Raw genomic sequence first — 18,012 nt, 5'->3', positions numbered from 1 at the left:
AATATTTGATTCTTCTGATTCATTAAAGCTGTGATGATGGTGTAGATGTCTGGTAGAATTCACTTTTCCCTGGTTTCACATTGATGAGTTTAGTCTAAAAACTTAGACATATTTCTCCTGTTAAAAGGAGTGGCACCCCGCAAATTTGAAGTAATATTAATAATCATAATTAATATTCTCAGTTATATAACCCATTAATAATAACTCATCTCATCTTCCTACATAATTTCTGGCACCCCAGATGGGACCAGCTGAAGCCATAAACACAGCGTTAATGAATAATCATTGGAATCAAAAGCCGGTCTAAAAACTGAACACTCGTGTTGCCAGATTGGTTCGGAAGCAGCCGTGCCCCGACCAATGTTTTATTCTAAGCAAAGCCGCCGCGCTAATGCTTAGAAACTGAATAAATAAGACCGCCGTGTCTCTGTGTTTAAAGCGCTAATGTTATGAAAGGCCGCCGCGCCAAAAGAAAAAGTTAAAATTAATCACTGCGCCGTCAGTGACTGTGACGTCAGAGGTAAACAGTGAGTTGCCAGAACCGGGAAAACCCCGTATAAAAGGAAAAGATACGCAGACAGTGCAAACTAGGACTTTGCTACCCCGAAGAGCTCTGAAACTCTGGTATCTGCCGACGCAAACAAAGAGTAAGTCGTCTGAATCTTCCGTTCCTTAAAACGGACAAGCTATCGTTGTATTAGCTCATGTTAGCTCATTGTGGTTGGGACACATGTGTGTAACGCTCCAGAAACCGGAAGCAAGTGTGTCAAGCCACCGTGCACACACAAAGACAGGCCTTCCTGTCCCTTTTTGAGACGCGACTACCCCTCGTGGCGAGCTCGCGAATAACAGGCTAACGAGAGCCGAAGCATAGCAGCAAACCGTCTGCTATTAAGCAGTTAGCATTCAGCTAACCTAACGCGCCCAGTGAGGCTTTAAACACATTTAAGTTACAGCGTGTCTTTTAGACACGTTTTGCTTGACAACTGTGCATCGATACAGCTGTCTGTACCGTCACTTTGCTGAAATCGTGTGGTTTTAAATGTGCTCGATCTGATTTTGTCATCTCTCAGAAACACACACACGCGCACGCACGCGCACACACACAAGGCTCATAACTAAACGGAAGTTAAGCCATTAAAAGGGTAATCTTATTAAAACTAAGGTAACTCATTTAAATACAAGTGACGCACTAAAATCAAGGTTTAACAAGATTTAAACCAATTTGAAAAAAATAATTAAACTAAAACAGTTTAAATAAATAAACTAATGATTAAAGTAAAATACACATTTTACTAAATGATTAATCCAGTGTGATTAAAATTAAATCAATTTGATTAAAAACAATTAAATTGAATAGGAAGTTAATTAAATGAAAGCAACTAATTTAAGAAGGATTTATTAATTAAAATAAGTTTAATAAAAGTTAAACCAGTTTTAATTAAGGTAATTAAATTCAACACAACCGAATTTAAACACAAACCATTCTTAAAAATCAACCTAAAGAAAATTACAACTGAAATAAAAACTGATAAATTAAAACAGAATTTAATTAATTAAAAATAACATTTATTGATTACAATAAATTCATTAGAATTTGAATTTAATTTCAAAAAAAAAAAAAAAAAGATTTTTTTTTTTTCTCTCTCTCTTTCTCTTCTTTCTTTTTCCAATTGATTAAACACCTGATTGATCTAAGGAAACTGAATCAAGGTAAAGCTAATTTAAACGAAAGTTTAAATTAATTGAGGAAAACATTTATTGATTAAAATAAATTCAATAACAGTTGAATTTAATTTCGATAAAACATTTTTAATTGATTAAAATTACCTGTTGATTAATTCAACGAAATTGAATTAAGGTAAGGTTAATTTAAATAAAAGTCTTTAATCAGTAAGAACAAGTCTTAAATGAGTAAGAACAATTGTTTAAATTAAACAAACCACACCAAACTTTTTCAAGTTTACCACTCAGTTTTTATTTACCAAACAGTGAATTGCTAAGAACAAACAAAATAAGATAAAACAATTTACTACCATTGTAATTTTTGAACTTTTTTTGAAAAATTAGTTGAAATTTTGAAAGTCTTTAGAGTTCTTTGTACGATTTTGACCCACAACAAATCAACATGTCGGTCTCCTCTGAAGACCATCCAGCCGAGAACTTAGAATTCCTCCTAACAGAAATCTTAGGGGATGGAAAATCCACAATTGATGCCAAAATTCGAGAATCTCCCCCTCAAGAATTAGGAGACCTTGTGGCCGATTGCGTCACTGCAGCCGTTTCAAAAAAGCTGAAAGATAAGGAGCTGGTTAAACAGCTTGGCTTTGTAATATCAGCATTCTCCGCCCAGTTAAAATACGAACAGAATCGAGTTAAAACCCTCGAGAGCGAACGCGACGCTCAACTCGAAACCATCGAGGAACGCGAAGCCCGCTGCGCGAACCTCACGGTCCAGTATGACGAAACACGTGAAGAAAATGGACTGCTCCAAATGCGTGTGACTTACCTAGAAGAAGCGGAAGATCAGGTTAATCAATTAATCACTGAGAATAAAGAATTAGAAAAATCCAAAGTGCTACTCGGAGACAAAATACGCGTTCTCGAACATGAGTTCGACACCACAACCCGAGAATTAGACGCCCAACTACACGAGTCAAATGATGGGAAGAAACTCCTCCTTGAGGCAGAAGGGGCGATCAAAGCCTCAAGGGCCAAAACTAAACTGCTTTCTAAGGAATTAGACGCAAAACGAGAGAGGGTTAATGATTTATTACAACAAGTAGCTGACGGTAAAGTAGCTACTGCTAAGGTTCAACGACAATTGAACCTCACCAGGAGAGAGCTCCGAGACGCAAGACGTGAGCTCGGGCATGCTCTCTCATCATTGTCAATGTCGGAGGCCGATGGCGATCTTGACTCCGACGGCGAAGACGCAACTCGACAAGTCCTGCGCACAACCGACCCACCGTTACGTCCGCGTCACTTAAGGAGACCCAGGGATGCCTCCGCGGACCCTCCTATTGACGGCGGACCGACGCCCGCCAAGCCCTCTAATAGCAATCGACCGTCCAACCGCGACCTGGATAAAATCGCCAGAAACATTCCGAGATTTGAACCAAAGTTCGACGAACCCCAAAATGCTAGAGCATTTTTGAGAGACATTGATTTTTATCTAAAAAGTTATCCAATGGCTAATGTTGAAGATAAAATCTACCTAATCAAAGCAACCTCGAGCAGGCTTGTTAATGATTTCATTGAACGTCAACTACCTCAGGTCAGAAATGATTACACAACACTGTGCCGCCTCATGGTGGATGAATTTTCTGATGCACTTCATCAAACAGGTTTCGACTATGCCCACACCGTTAAACAGGGGAAAAACGAATCACCCCAACAATATTACCACACCTTGCTACAGGCATACTTTGGTAATCGCAACGACCCAGGTATGGAAGAAGAAGAGCAGTTCAAAAAACTGTTCCTCAGAAACCTTCACCACAGCACGAGCACCCATCTCGGCGTCGCGGCAGATCCCTATACCATGTCCAGTAAGAAACTTCGCGATCTTGCAATCAGAGGCTTCCTCTTGTACAAACAAAATTCGGCAAAATCCACACCTCGCGAAATGTTCACGATAAAGAATAACTCTCACTCGCTGCAATTGGAAGGCACAAAAAAGACACCCGACAGTCCTCAAATGCCTCCACCGCAAGCACCACAGACCTCTCCGCGGTACAACCAGCAACCGTACCATGGAATAAAGCCAAAACAATACCAAGATAACACCGATTATCGAGATTATGCGCCAAAACAAAACTTTCGGCACCAAAATTCTCGCCCTAACTCACACCACCAAGATCGCCGACCGCGACCACCGTGGTATGATTACGACCGTTCTGACCAGTGGAAAAGACACAACAACGACCGCCGAAAACCTCCACTCAGAAACAAACACTCAAAACCTTGGTATCACAAAAATATTCAAAGGTCATACGACCAGCAGCCAAACAGATCAAGATCAGACGATGAATCTAATGAAATAGAAATTTTAGAAATTAGGTTATCTATCCAAATCACTAAAGAAATGGCATCCATCAAGAAAATGTTCGAACAAATGATAGATGACAAAATCAATAGAAAGCAAAAACGATCAAAATGCAAAGATGACGATAATTCGCCTAGTGCTGTCTTGCTGGTGCAAACACATGCACCAAACCACCGTTTTTCCAATGGACATCAGTCCATTGAGGGTGAACCACCAATTCACCAATTCTTGTGTGACCTCTACGAAAGAGGAATCGCCCGAAAGTTTTATATATCAGCCACTTTTGAAGGTGTGCTTACCAACGAAGCCTTACTTGACACAGGAGCAGACATATCCCTCATGTCCGCCCAACTGTTCAATGAGCTGCGCAGCCTAGCCAAGGAGACCAACCTAAGGTTGATACTCCAAGACTGCCACATGGACATTGAACCTTATGGCGACAACGCCACCGTTATCACGAAGAAGGCTCTCGTACAAGTCACCATAGGGCACCTGACCCTGGTGCACCCGTTTTACATCTCAGACCACAACCAGATTCCTCTTCTCATAGGTATCGATCTGCTCAACCGATTTGAGCCCCTGATCGACTTTCAAAACCTGAAAATCTGGGCACAAGTCAGGCAACCACTGCCGCTGCAGCATGACTCACTCGACGGAGTTCAGTGCTACCAACTGAACCACTCTCGGGCTCTAAAGGAGACCCCCAGCCGGTCTCCGGCCCAAATGCGTCCGGCTACTAAAACCGTAGACCGTACTCTAACGACCAAAAGTACCTCCCTGTGCGCGTTAACCAACAACCCCCTCGCTACCGATGGTCTTGCGTTTCAGAACCGACACATCAACGATGCTCTCGCCAAAGAAAGGGCGCTATCAGGAACACCCTGGTCCTTTGACCCCACCCAGCTCGCTGAGCCCCACCCGTTGTCAGTGAATGCTATTACGCGCTCTCGTGCGGCTGCCGAGACCGACGCCCCATCGTCTTCGCGGGTCATCGCACCGGTAAAACCCGCTTTCACCGACAATGACCCAATAACGTTAAAAGTCTCCTCGGACTTTGCCTCCACACCCAGCCATCTGTTCGCTGCCCGTCGCTCATTACAGACAGTCAAGGGCACCTTGGTCCATGTTTCTGCAGACTCCCAAACGCATGCGTTCGTTGTCCCACAGAACCAAAGGGGGGTGATATTGGCACATGCCCATGACATGCCCTACGCCAGACACAGAGGAGTCAAAACCAAAACCAAGCTAACACCGCTACCGCTTACACCACCCACCAATACACGACCGATCTTGAGAACCACCTCCGAGCTACGTTCGCGTTTGCTCAAAAACACCTCAAAGAGAGCGCGAAGGGCCGTAAAACCTACTACGACCAAAAAGCCTCACAAGAGGAACTACAGGTGGGAGACCGCGTCTGGTATTATAGCGTTGCTCCGCCCGCCGGCAAAACCAATCATCATGCAACCAAATTGAAAAAATAAATAAATAAATAGAAGAAATTTCTTCCCAAATGAACAGGACCCTACCTGGTCACCGATAAACTGTCTCCAGTGGTGTACCAAATAAAGATTCCGAGCACAAAAACCGAACCAAAGCTCAAATGGGTCCACCGAAAACCAAATTAAGCTATACAGAACACCAAAATCAACAGACAAGCCATCAATCGCGAGCTGAATAAACCCTACGAGCCGAAAGATAGCATTCCTAATTAACCTACCAGTCGTCACGTTCAATAACATCTACCACCTCAAGGACGACATAAACTCAGACCTAGGAACTAGAATCCACTACGCTATCTGGTCCCACCGAGGACACACCCGAGGGTCAGGACTTAACCGTGCTGGTTGATCCGTAAACTTCCAATCAGCCATCCCATTGATCAGGCCCCAAACATTAGCATATCTAACACCCTGCTACCGAGACCACAACGCGTCTCATTATATAGGCACAGGCCAAATTTAGCCAGAGCAAAAGAAAGCCCTTCTTTTGCTCTCATTTAGTTTAAGATCCCTTAGGGACTTCTTTTGTGTGTTTAGATGTGATTCTTTTATACCCTGCATGCTTTGTCTTTGTCTTACTGATATGCACCAGGAGTAACTGACCGATACCACCCTGTCTATGTGTTATGTGTACACTTTTATGTTACCCCATCCTGCTGATCCCAAATTACATGTTCGCACCGAGCATTGTTGAGGGACACATAGCAACATATAGTACACACACCTAGTCTGCCTCCTGGTCTACGGGTGCCCACTGCCCAGCGGCACCTCAGAATCGACTCCATGGTCGGCCAACTCCTACCTCCATGGTCCACGGGCATTGACACCAGGCAATGCTCCAACGCCAGCCACCAGGGGCTCCAGGCTTCAACCTCCGGGGCTCCAGCCTTCAACCTCCAGGGGCTCCAGTCTTCAACCGCCAGGGCTCCAGTCTTCAACCTCCGGGGCTCCAGCCTCAACCACCAGGGGCTCTAGCTTCAACCTCCCAGCGTTGCCTCCAGTATTGACTTCCTGGCAATGTTGCTCATCTCAACGTCAAGGTGAGAGTGATTTCCCTACCCTACAGGGGGAAACACCTCCAATTTCCAACAAGGACGTTGGACTTTTGTCACTCCTGAACCTTCGTCAGGTGTGTGAGGACCTCAACACACCTTTACCTGTTTCCAGTTTTCTTCAACTTGAAGGTTCGTTCCCTCTTTTGTTTCCTCAAAAGAACTTTTTGATAAGAGCTTCAAAGCATTGAAACCTTATCAACAGGGGGATTATGTAGGGAACTAAACCCCCAAGTTGACCTGACTTAGAACACCGGCTTCACCAGTCCGTGGAGTCAGAGAGTCTACCTCTTGCTGTGAAATGCAAACGTGCCCCAAGGGGGGCCTTCCCCCCTTCCTGCCGAACAAAAAGATAGAAGGATCCCAGACCAGTTGTCTCCTGTTATCACCTCCCTGCTACATTACGATCAAAAGAAGAACATCCCTCTCCTTCCCCCTGTTCAAACAGATACCTCTGGGATGCTGTAAGATCAAAGAACTGTCCCAATGCCCTCTGACCCCCTGTGGTGAGAGGTCACAGAAGAACACTGTCCAGGCACCTATCTGAGGTGTTTCCCAGTAAGGAAGGGAGAACAAAGAAATTGTACTATGTTTAAAAAGTTACAAATGAAAACATTTTTGGAATGATTTCTACAGAAATTGAAATTGCAAATATTGTCTGTTCGATCACACTCGTTTCATGTAATGCAATAACCAACAGAATGCTATTTTAAAGTGTTTATCATTTAAAAGTGCTTAAAAATACCAGAAAACATCACAAACGTTAGTTTGAGGTATCTACGGAAACCATATAGTTAAGAGGAGGCATAACATGATTTTTGACATTTATGTTATGAGTAATTACAGGTAAAATGCATTAATTAGTTCCTAAAGTGATTCGAGGCTATTTCCTAGTCGTGTTTGGTATCAAACTCTTTCGTAATACATGATATTTCAGGATATGATGTTGAAAAGATGTTTTGAAATATGTGGAATTAATTATTAGGCATTCTTTTATGTTTAGAATCATCCCTTGTCGTCTGTCTCTGTCTTACACTTACACACACCCAAGACACACCCACAAGCTGAAAGCAGAAACATTGACCAATCACCGACATGATCACAGAAGGATCCACCCAGACGCCTCCTCCAAAAGGCGTCGCCAAACGTCCTTTAAAAAAGGACGCGCGACTAGAAACTATAGTTTTTGGACGCGGGCGTTCATGCTCACACGTGTTCCCTCATGTTTCCAGTCTTTTCATTTATTTCATTTTATTTGTAGTTGAAACAGTTAGATTTTGTAATCAACAGCTGCTTGACTCGGGCAAATACAGCCTCTAGTGACGTGCGTAACCGCCGAAAGGAAGCCCGGCCTGCGACCCATTGGGGTTAGCCAAGAGCCATTCTCTAAGCCAGCTGCGAAGGCCTAACCGCCCGGATCGGCTGAAGGGGCTACACTCTGTTGAACCGAAACAGAACCAACGGTGGCACGTCCTGCTGCATTGCTCAAACAGCACCTCCAGGTCCAACCCTGACATCTTCAAGGTACAAGAATGAACTCTCATCAGCAACTTTCATCTACAATAGATCACATACATATTTCCATAACTACAAACTTACACGCATTAACAACATGCTACACACACAGTACATCTCATTCATGTTTGTTCGTCTCCCCCTTGTCCGTCCTCCTCTCTTTGTTATGAGCTCTCTTTATTTTATTCTTTGATTTTATGATTTTATGATTTTATTATTGAATATGTATCCTGCATTTTTATTCAATATTTAGTAGATTAGCATCCTCCTAGATTAGTGATTTCACTTTATTACGTATAATCCTCACTTTTATTAGCCTAGAAATGCATTTTATCATGATTTAATTATCCCATTTCAATTGATATTTTGACTGTGTTAATTGTTGACTTTTGAATAAAAGGTTAAACATAATATTTGATTCTTCTGATTCATTAAAGCTGTGATGATGGTGTAGATGTCTGGTAGAATTCACTTTTCCCTGGTTTCACATTGATGAGTTTAGTCTAAAAACTTAGACATATTTCTCCTGTTAAAAGGAGTGGCACCCCGCAAATTTGAAGTAATATTAATAATCATAATTAATATTCTCAGTTATATAACCCATTAATAATAACTCATCTCATCTTCCTACATTTGTATTTTATAAATCTGTTCTACTATATTTTAATGGTTTATTGAATATTGTGTTTGTGACATATTTTTGCTACAATTTAAGGAGTGGCTTTTTTTTGGGGGGGGGGGTATCACTAATATATACTGTATACATATATATATATATACAGTATATATTTATATATATACACACAGACAAAGCAAATGTGTACAAAAGTTATTAAAAGGTAAATATAGAATTTTTAGAATCATGGGGACACTGGATACTTATTTAAGACTCGGTGGCAGCAAAATGTAGTAAATGTCTTAAAAATATTTCTTTAAAATTAACCTTATTTCCATTTAAGATTTGACGTACAAAAGGAATGTTCCAGTATTTAAGTGTGTGAGTGCACGTAGTTAATTTCAGACTAAATAATATATTGTCTAAAAAAGATGTGAGTGTTTTAAATCTATGAAGAACTGAGTAAACAGTTGTTTTCCCTCATTTCACCTTCTCTCCCTTTCTTTGACTTTTTGTCCTGGTTTTCATTTCTTGAGGAAAAACATGCTGCTTCCTATCTCCTGCTCCACGTCACATCTACAGTTCAGACTACCTGTTTATATATACCTGACTCAGCACTGCAGACTACCTGTATACATATACCTGACTCAGCACTGCAGACTACTTGTATACATATACCTGACTCAGCACTGCAGACTACTTGTATACATATACCTGACTCAGCACTGCAGACTACCTGTATGCATATACCTGACTCAGCACTGCAGACTACTTGTATACATATACCTGACTCAGCACTGCAGACTACTTGTATACATATACCTGACTCAGCACTGCAGACTACTTGTATACATATACCTGACTCAGCACTGCAGACTACTTGTATACATATACCTGACTCAGCACTGCAGACTACCTGTATACATATACCTGACTCAGCACTGCAGACTACTTGTATACATATACCTGACTCAGCACTGCAGACTACTTGTATACATATACCTGACTCAGCACTGCAGACTACTTGTATACATATACCTGACTCAGCACTGCAGACTACCTGTATGCATATACCTGACTCAGCACTGCAGACTACCTGTATACATATACCTGACTCAGCACTGCAGACTACCTGTATACATATACCTGACTCAGCACTGCAGACTACCTGTATACATATACCTGACTCAGCACTGCAGACTATCTGTATACATATACCTGACTCAGCACTGCAGACTACCTGTATGCATATACCTGACTCAGCACTGCAGACTACCTGTATACATATACCTGACTCAGCACTGCAGACTACTTGTATACATATACCTGACTCAGCACTGCAGACTACTTGTATACATATACCTGACTCAGCACTGCAGACTACTTGTATACATATACCTGACTCAGCACTGCAGACTACCTGTATACATATACCTGACTCAGCACTGCAGACTACCTGTATACATATACCTGACTCAGCACTGCAGACTACCTGTATACATATACCTGACTCAGCACTGCAGACTACCTGTATACATATACCTGACTCAGCACTGCAGACTATCTGTATACATATACCTGACTCAGCACTGCAGACTACCTGTATGCATATACCCGACTCAGCACTGCAGACTACCTGTATACATATACCTGACTCAGCACTGCAGACTACCTGTATGCATATACCTGACTCAGCACTGCAGACTACCTGTATACATATACCTGACTCAGCACTGCAGACTACCTGTATACATATACCTGACTCAGCACTGCAGACTACCTGTATGCATATACCTGACTCAGCACTGCAGACTACCTGTATACATATACCTGACTCAGCACTGCAGACTACCTGTATACATATACCTGACTCAGCACTGCAGTCTACCTGTATACATATACCTGACTCAGCACTGCAGACTACCTGTATACATATACCTGACTCAGCACTGCAGACTACCTGTATACATATACCTGACTCAGCACTGCAGAAGTACATGTGGGTCGTACCATTTGCACTGTTTTAAATTAGAATTGTAATTGTGTAATTGATCATTAAAAAAAAGATGGTATAATTATAATTGTAACTGTAAAGTTGAGATAATTGACATTGTAATTGTAATTGCCATGAAAATGTTATAAATTATTATAATTTAGTACTAAACTAGGGAATCATGTTACAGTTCTATGTACATTTCTACATATACTGTATGTAGTTAATAATTATTAAAATATGTTTCATATAATATTTTCCTACACTTTACCATTTAAAATCTATTAAATCTAGAGGTATAGGGACACAAAAAATGCTCTTACTTCCATACCATGAATATTAAAACCTATATTATCATTGATTATGAATCCTAACAAGGAAACCAATAGATAGGAAATACATTAGATGTTAAACATTTGTGTTAGTGTGTTTTACAACTGATTTAGGACTCGTTAGCATTAAATGCTAACAGAAAGCTAACACAAGAGGAAGGTTAACTTTTATTAGGTTATTTAATTCAGGTTCAGTAATTGTGATTAATTGTAATTAAACATTAGTAATTAAGAACATAATTGTAATTGAGTTTCTGAGGATGAAAAAAAATATTATTATTCAACTGAAAATGTAATGTTAAGTGAAAAATGTAATTGAGGCCAACCCTGCAGCTCAGTAAGAACAGCTGTCTGTGCTGTGTGTCCTATCCTTCAGAATAAAAGTCAACTTCCACGTGGTGGAACCAGTGACCACAGAAGTGTGTGATGATGAAGATGATGGAGAAACTCTCCAGAGAGGTGAGGCCTTTGGTCAGATATGTGCAGCAGGGACTGATATATATATATATATTAAATATATATATACAGTATATATATACAGTATTTATATTAGATATATATATATATATATGTTAGATTTATATATATACTGTATATATATATAAATTTAATATATGTATTTATATATATATATATAAATCTAAAATATATATATATATATATATATATATATATATATAAACTATATTCATCCCTCAGACTTACTCTTGTCCATTGAAACTGTTCATTAAAAAAACACCATCTTAACCAATGTATATACTAGAAAACAGCTTTTAATTAGATGTTACTGCACAACATTAAAGGGTTGAAAAACCCTGTCAAGCCCTCCTGAGTTCAATGAGTTCAGATGTAGATATGATATTCCAAACACTGTAGTTTTTAATGCCAGATTAAAAATGGAAATTGTCAAAAAAAAATGTAATATCTTTAATACAGAGAAAACAACCATTCACAAATCACAATAACAATAATAACTATAAATAATATCACCACCACCTCCCACCCCCAACAAGTATAAAATAGAAAAATTCCCAACAACAAACAGATATAAAATACTTGAAATATATACTTTTTTAAAAAACTTAAAAATATCTTTTATTTACAGTTATTTACAAATTTACAAACTATTTTACAAATAGCAAATTCAGCCCTGTGATGAGAGTGGAGGAAAGAGGTTCCTCATTTCCCACTTTATTTACTTTTTCCCATAATGGCTCTCCTCCAGTAAAGCCCTCCACTCATCATAGGACTGAGTCTCAGTCTCTTCTCAATACCAGTTGCCAAAATACTGGCGATGTGTAGGAGGGTTCCTGTCCTTTTTGCACTTGCTGCAAACTATAGTGTCTTTCTTTTTGGTGTATTTTCTTTTAAAAATACCTGACTGCTCTGCCTCCATTTGTCTTTTCCTATACTGCTGTGTGGTGTAGGGAACCGCTTGAGGTGTTACCTGTGTCTGAAATGTTAGAGGGGAAGTAATTAAGGGTTTTGGGGGGGGCAGGTGGAACAGGATGAAAAAAGAGCAATGTCTGTGGTGGTGGTGGTGGTGGTAGTGGTGGCTGAGATGGTGGTCTTCCTTTAAGTTGTGCCTGCCCAGCAGTGTTCGGTGGCAGCACAAAAGGATGAGGCTGAGCTAAAGAGCCAAATGTAAAAGTTTGTCCTTTCTGCAGGGCAGGTGGAAGTCTTGATGGAGCTGCCATTGGGGCCTGTAAAGCTGGAAGACCCTGCTTTAAAATATCCTGCTCCTGTGCCTTGCACCTCCTGCAGTACCTATGAAAACACAAAATAATTTATATGAAAACAAAAGTTTCTACATTGTAAAATGCACAAAAAATGTAATCTTGCTTTTGATGTGATTTACATAAGATAAATATGTCCCCGAGGCCTTAATCTGGAATATGTAATAAAGTTTCATAAACAACAAAAAAAAGTCTCATAATTAGTGGTCAACAAAATCAGCTCTACATAAAATATATATATTTATATAAATCCTACTCACCACTGTGAAACTGTTGCAGCATTTACTTCAGGCAGCTGTATAGTGGTCTCGCTCCTCAGCCTGGCGTTTGTGACTACGCACTCCCTGATGTTTTTGTACGCGCGTATCACCACAGTGTATCTTGACAGCTTCTTTCCCTCACAGCGCACAGTGCTCGGGTCGATGGCAAAAAGCTTGACAAAGATGGCCTCAACCACTCTGTTGCAGTCGGGCCACTGTGCAGGACTGTAGTTAAAAATAATGTATGCTTTAAAAACATTACAATAATGTGTGACTTACATTATATTTAACTTTTTTTACATAACCAAGATATTGTGTTTTCCTAGTTTAATTCACCTTTTGGTGCTCTCCACACCTGGAGCCACAATCTTCTTCGTAGCCCGGAATCGTCCCTTGCTTAGGCTGGTCTGGTGTCGAGCTGGGTAGACAGTTTTTTTTTTTTGTCATACTCCCACAGTTCCTGCCACAGAGCAATGACCTGACTACATTCCTCCTGAGTCAGCGCAAGATGGTGGTCTCTTAGTCCAGCCAAGTAATCAGCCAGATCCTGCACTGCGCCATACCCTTCAATGTTATCAGGGCCAACCCAATCCTAACAAAAACAAAAACAAGAAAAAAGAACCACTGATGACAGCAGTGCACACTCATCAGTCCAAGCTATTGCAACTTTTCTTTTTTTTTTCTTTAAGGTAAACAACTTCTTACATGGCATGAGGAGGAGTGTGGAGATGGATCAGTAGATGGCGCTGATGCTAAAAGAAAAAGACAAGTATTTAGAGTTAAACATTTTAAGTTTAAAAAAAGAAGCAAAACGTGAGATTTTAGAAACAGTTGTGTAAAACTCACTAGACTGTTCTGCAGGAGAAACTGTTTGTGTGGAATGGGGGAGCAGAGCGGTCACAGCAGGTGAAGGAGCTGCAGAAGCTTATGATGAGGCGACATGTGACTGAGTCACTGGCAACAGAGGGATAACGGGGGGAATGGGAGGCACAAAGGCAGTAGCCTGAGGAGATGGAGCTGCTGAGGAACCAGGAACAACTGCAGATGCTTGTGAGGCGAGAAGTGCTTGCTCTGCCTCTAGTGTGGGTACTGTCATGTCCTGTGAAGCCCTCATCTATCTCAACTTCAGTGGTCTCAGACTCTTCAATGACCACTTTGTAGTCCTGCAGAACTTTGCCAGTTTGCTGATAGAGGTATTCCACACCTAAAAGCTCACCTTCAAAATGATGATTTAACAAAACAAGACAAAAAAAGAAAAGAAAAGAAAAGAAAAGAAAAAGCACAAACAAGAACACAAAAAAGTTAAACATTAGATGAAAGCATAAGTTGAAGAAATCAAAAACAATCATATAACAATAATCAACCTGTGTATTGTCTTGGCCCGCCATAAGGGATGATCTTTTTGCCCAGAACCTCCTCTGCTAGGGTGTTAGCAGCATGACGGAGCAGATGGTTGTATGAGCACGACTGCTCATCCTTTGATGCTGCCACAGCCCGGTCCTCATTCCACCTTGATAGCCCATCCAAAAGATAGGCCTGGAAGAAGACATCACTTGCCAGGGTCCCTATAAAGTAATTCAGAAAACAGAGAATAAAAAAATATTCATCATACATATTGTTCCAACAACATATTTCTGTTTATAATCATTAGAAGACTTGCAATTAATCTGATTCTTTAGGATCCGTCATGTTATATTTCAGTGTAGTCACAAAATACTTTTGTAAGAAAAACAAAAACAAATAAAGTATGAGAATTTTTACCAGGGATGAAACGGTTCAGGTGAAGATGAAAAGACTCCAGTGACGTAGAACCTCGGGCACAGCGGTACGTGAGCAGACGGTGACCTCCCTTCAGGACATTTCCCGTCTGCAGGTAAAGCTGGATCCCTTGTGGATCCTGGATGCAGGTGACATGTTTCTTCTGGGATTTAACGATTTCACTCATTCTTGCTGAGTTTATCAGTGGGACTCCCAGAGTGTCACGACCGTTGTCACCATCCAAGCCCTGGATGAGCCTTTCAATGAGAACCTGTGTCTCCCGAACACCGCGGGTGGTCCTCTTGCAGTGCAGGGCAAGCTCACTTTGGCTGATAGACCGGAGTACATCTGCCTCAGATGGAGGTCGGCCTTTAGCTTCTAGCTCTGACTGCTTTGCTATTTTCAGGGCCTTCAGGTCGTCTTCATCCCACATGAAGATGCAGTGGCTGAGGCGACCCATGAAAGTGGCATACAGCTGGTGGGAATCAGTTGTGCAGCCAACCGAAAACCTCCTCAGAAAGTGCCAAATGTCGAGCCGGATGTTCAGATGTTTCCATTCTTCGAACATTCTCCTAAGAAAGCTGTTGCCACAGCAGTCTTTGTTGACATAGAGCACATCAGGAGGAGGTACACCAGCCATCCTGTATCTCCTGACCAGCCCGTCAATCATTGGCCCGAGGCCAAAGCCCTCACTGGCAGTGAGCACAGACATGATGACCTGTCCATGCTCATTTCCAACTTTTGTCACCCAGGTTGCAGTTCCAAAGCTCCTCCCTGCAAGTTTGCGGGCAACTTTTTTCGTAGAGTCCATTTTTAAAATGTGGCCAAGTTGGAACGTGATGGCTGCTTTAATTTCTTCCAGCCTCTGAAGAACATCCTGGGTGTACACCTGCATCAGCCACCTGTGTTTAGGAACAGTAAGCATTGCAGGTGTGGGTGGAAATGTCACAGATGAGGAGCGTCCAGGGGCAGAGGAGGGTCCCGGGACTGCAGAGGTGGATGGAGTTTCCTCCACAAAGGACGATGAGGGTACAGAGGCGGGAGGATTTGAAGCGGTGGGGCTACCGATGGTGGACGAGGGCTGCGTACGTGCATGCGTCAAAGCTACCAAAAAAAGAAAAAGAAAAAGCATCACAACTACTGAATGGCAGACAAATAATAAATTATTGTATGTATGTATGTAACATGTAATCACATGTTTCCTTACATGGTCTGACTTTCATTGGAGACACCAGCCTTTTCACCATCTGGGTTAAGTTTTGCTCGCCTTTCCTGACCAAGAGGGAGGACAGGGAGCATTTCTTAGGAGAAGGCTGTGATCCTTTACTCTGAATAGAGCTCTGTTGTGTGGTGACTGTCTGCTGAGACTTTTTCTCAACATACTGCTCTTCCTTCATAGCAACAGCAATATTGCCTGAAGGAAAGAGCTCCACATACTCCCTGAAACACTGCTTATTGTGGGAATGATCTGTTGAATCCTTGCTGCCTCCTGTGGGATCCCTCCTCATAGCAGCCACGAGGTAAGCAGCATACCCGAGAGCATTCTCCAGCACCCACTTGAAGGTCTGTCCACGGAAAACACCAAACTGGATTTCAAAGAAACCCAGTAAGTGTTTTCTGTTGAATGGATCTCCTTTGTGCTCCAGCAGGTTGCTTCGAGCCTTATCCATCACAGCCTCCGGGGACAAGGGTCACATCCATGGCTTTCCCTTATTAGCCTTTTTTATTTCCATTGCCTCAAAGGAGTCAGATATTTTTAAGCTACCATCAGCCCGTCTAAAAAAGTGGGGTTCCATCTGTTTGACAAAGAAATAAAAAAGACTGAATAGGCATTTCAGCAGTTGCTTAGTTGTAGTAGATGAGCAGATAATGTTTAATTAACAGTAAATATTTGCATACACTATGTACACACGCTGACTTAGAATTAACATGTTATTCCTAACACAGCTAAGTTTTTAATTAGCAAACTTGTTAAAAGAAAAAGGAGGAGCTAGATGCTAACCTCAAATAAATATAAAAAAGTACTGAATTATCTACACACATTTGCCCTATCAGGGGGAAATGAATGAATAAACGATTGACTGACTGAATGACTGACTGACTGACTGACTGACTGACTGACTGACTGACTGACTGAATGAATGAATGAATGTTTGATACACAAATCTACAAATAAGTGGAACACAGTTAAAGAACACAGTAAATAAATAATACACGCTTCCGTTTGTAACATTACGTTAATTGATGAATTACGCTACCACTGGAAAATAAATCTTAACACTTTGCCGTGACTTGAAGCACTATAAACAACGAGTTTGTGCGAAAACAACCCCAGAAAAACAAGTAGAGTGGGGGGTTGGGCCAGGTAAAAGCGTCGTAATTACGAGCGTGAATATAATAAAATGGCTCTCGCTAGACAGACACCCTGCAAATTCATTTTTAAAAAAGTGTTTTAAAAACACAAATTACTTAGTTCATTGCACTTACCTTGTAAAAATCGATGTAATGTTGAGCGATGCTGTGGTACAGTGAAATCTCCAGTAATTTTCCAAGTCCGCTGGCTAAGAATGATGGAAGTCCTCTGATTGGTCAATTCTTGGTTGCTGTGGGGCGGGAGTTCGGGAAGCGATTGGTGGACAGCCTCAATTCTTGGTTAATTCTTGGTCACAAGTCGAGAGCTGATTGGCCCTCACTACCAAGAATTGCCTCGACCTACAGTCGGTCAGATAACCTCTGAGCTATGAGGCCCTCTGTGTGTGTGTGTGTGTGTGTGTGTGTGTGTGTGTGTGTGTGTGTGTGTGTGTGCGTGCGTGCGTGCGTGCGTGTGTGTGTGTGTGCGTGCGTGCGTGCGTGTGTGTGTGTGTGTGTGTGTCTGTCTGTCTGTGTGTGTGTGTGTCTGTCTGTGTGTCTGTGTGTGCGTGCGTGCGTGCGTGTGTGTGTGTGTGTGTGTGTGTGTGTGTGTGTGTGTGTGCGTGTGTGTGTGTGTGTGTGTGCAGCCAATCAGAGCCACTCATAGAGAGTTTGAAGCCACACACACACACACGCACACACACACACACACACACACACACACACACGCACACACACACACAGGCTTGGGGAGTAATGGATTACTAGTAACAGCATTATGTAATCTGGATACAAAAATAATGTAACTATAATCTGTTACAGTACATTTAAAAACATGTAATCAGATTACCAGT

The 18,012-nt window shown here is 41.5% G+C and overlaps 1 long non-coding RNA gene across 1 annotated transcript; it reads right to left on the bottom strand.

The window, feature by feature from the left end:
• Positions 1-12,277: 12,277 nt before the first annotated feature.
• LOC114460812 (uncharacterized) lies at positions 12,278-14,438 on the bottom strand. The gene is made up of 5 exons (XR_003673749.1): positions 14,416-14,438; positions 13,898-14,267; positions 13,757-13,803; positions 13,388-13,643; positions 12,278-12,822 (listed from the first exon to the last, which is right to left on the bottom strand). It is a non-coding gene; the product is annotated as an uncharacterized LOC114460812 (long non-coding RNA).
• Between the last annotated feature and the right edge of the window lie 3,574 nt (positions 14,439-18,012).

This window comes from Gouania willdenowi, unplaced genomic scaffold (genome assembly GCF_900634775.1).
Source record: "Gouania willdenowi unplaced genomic scaffold, fGouWil2.1 scaffold_74_arrow_ctg1, whole genome shotgun sequence".
Classification (NCBI taxonomy): domain Eukaryota; kingdom Metazoa; phylum Chordata; class Actinopteri; order Blenniiformes; family Gobiesocidae; genus Gouania; species Gouania willdenowi.
This window is presented reverse-complemented; position numbering and strand designations above follow the sequence as displayed.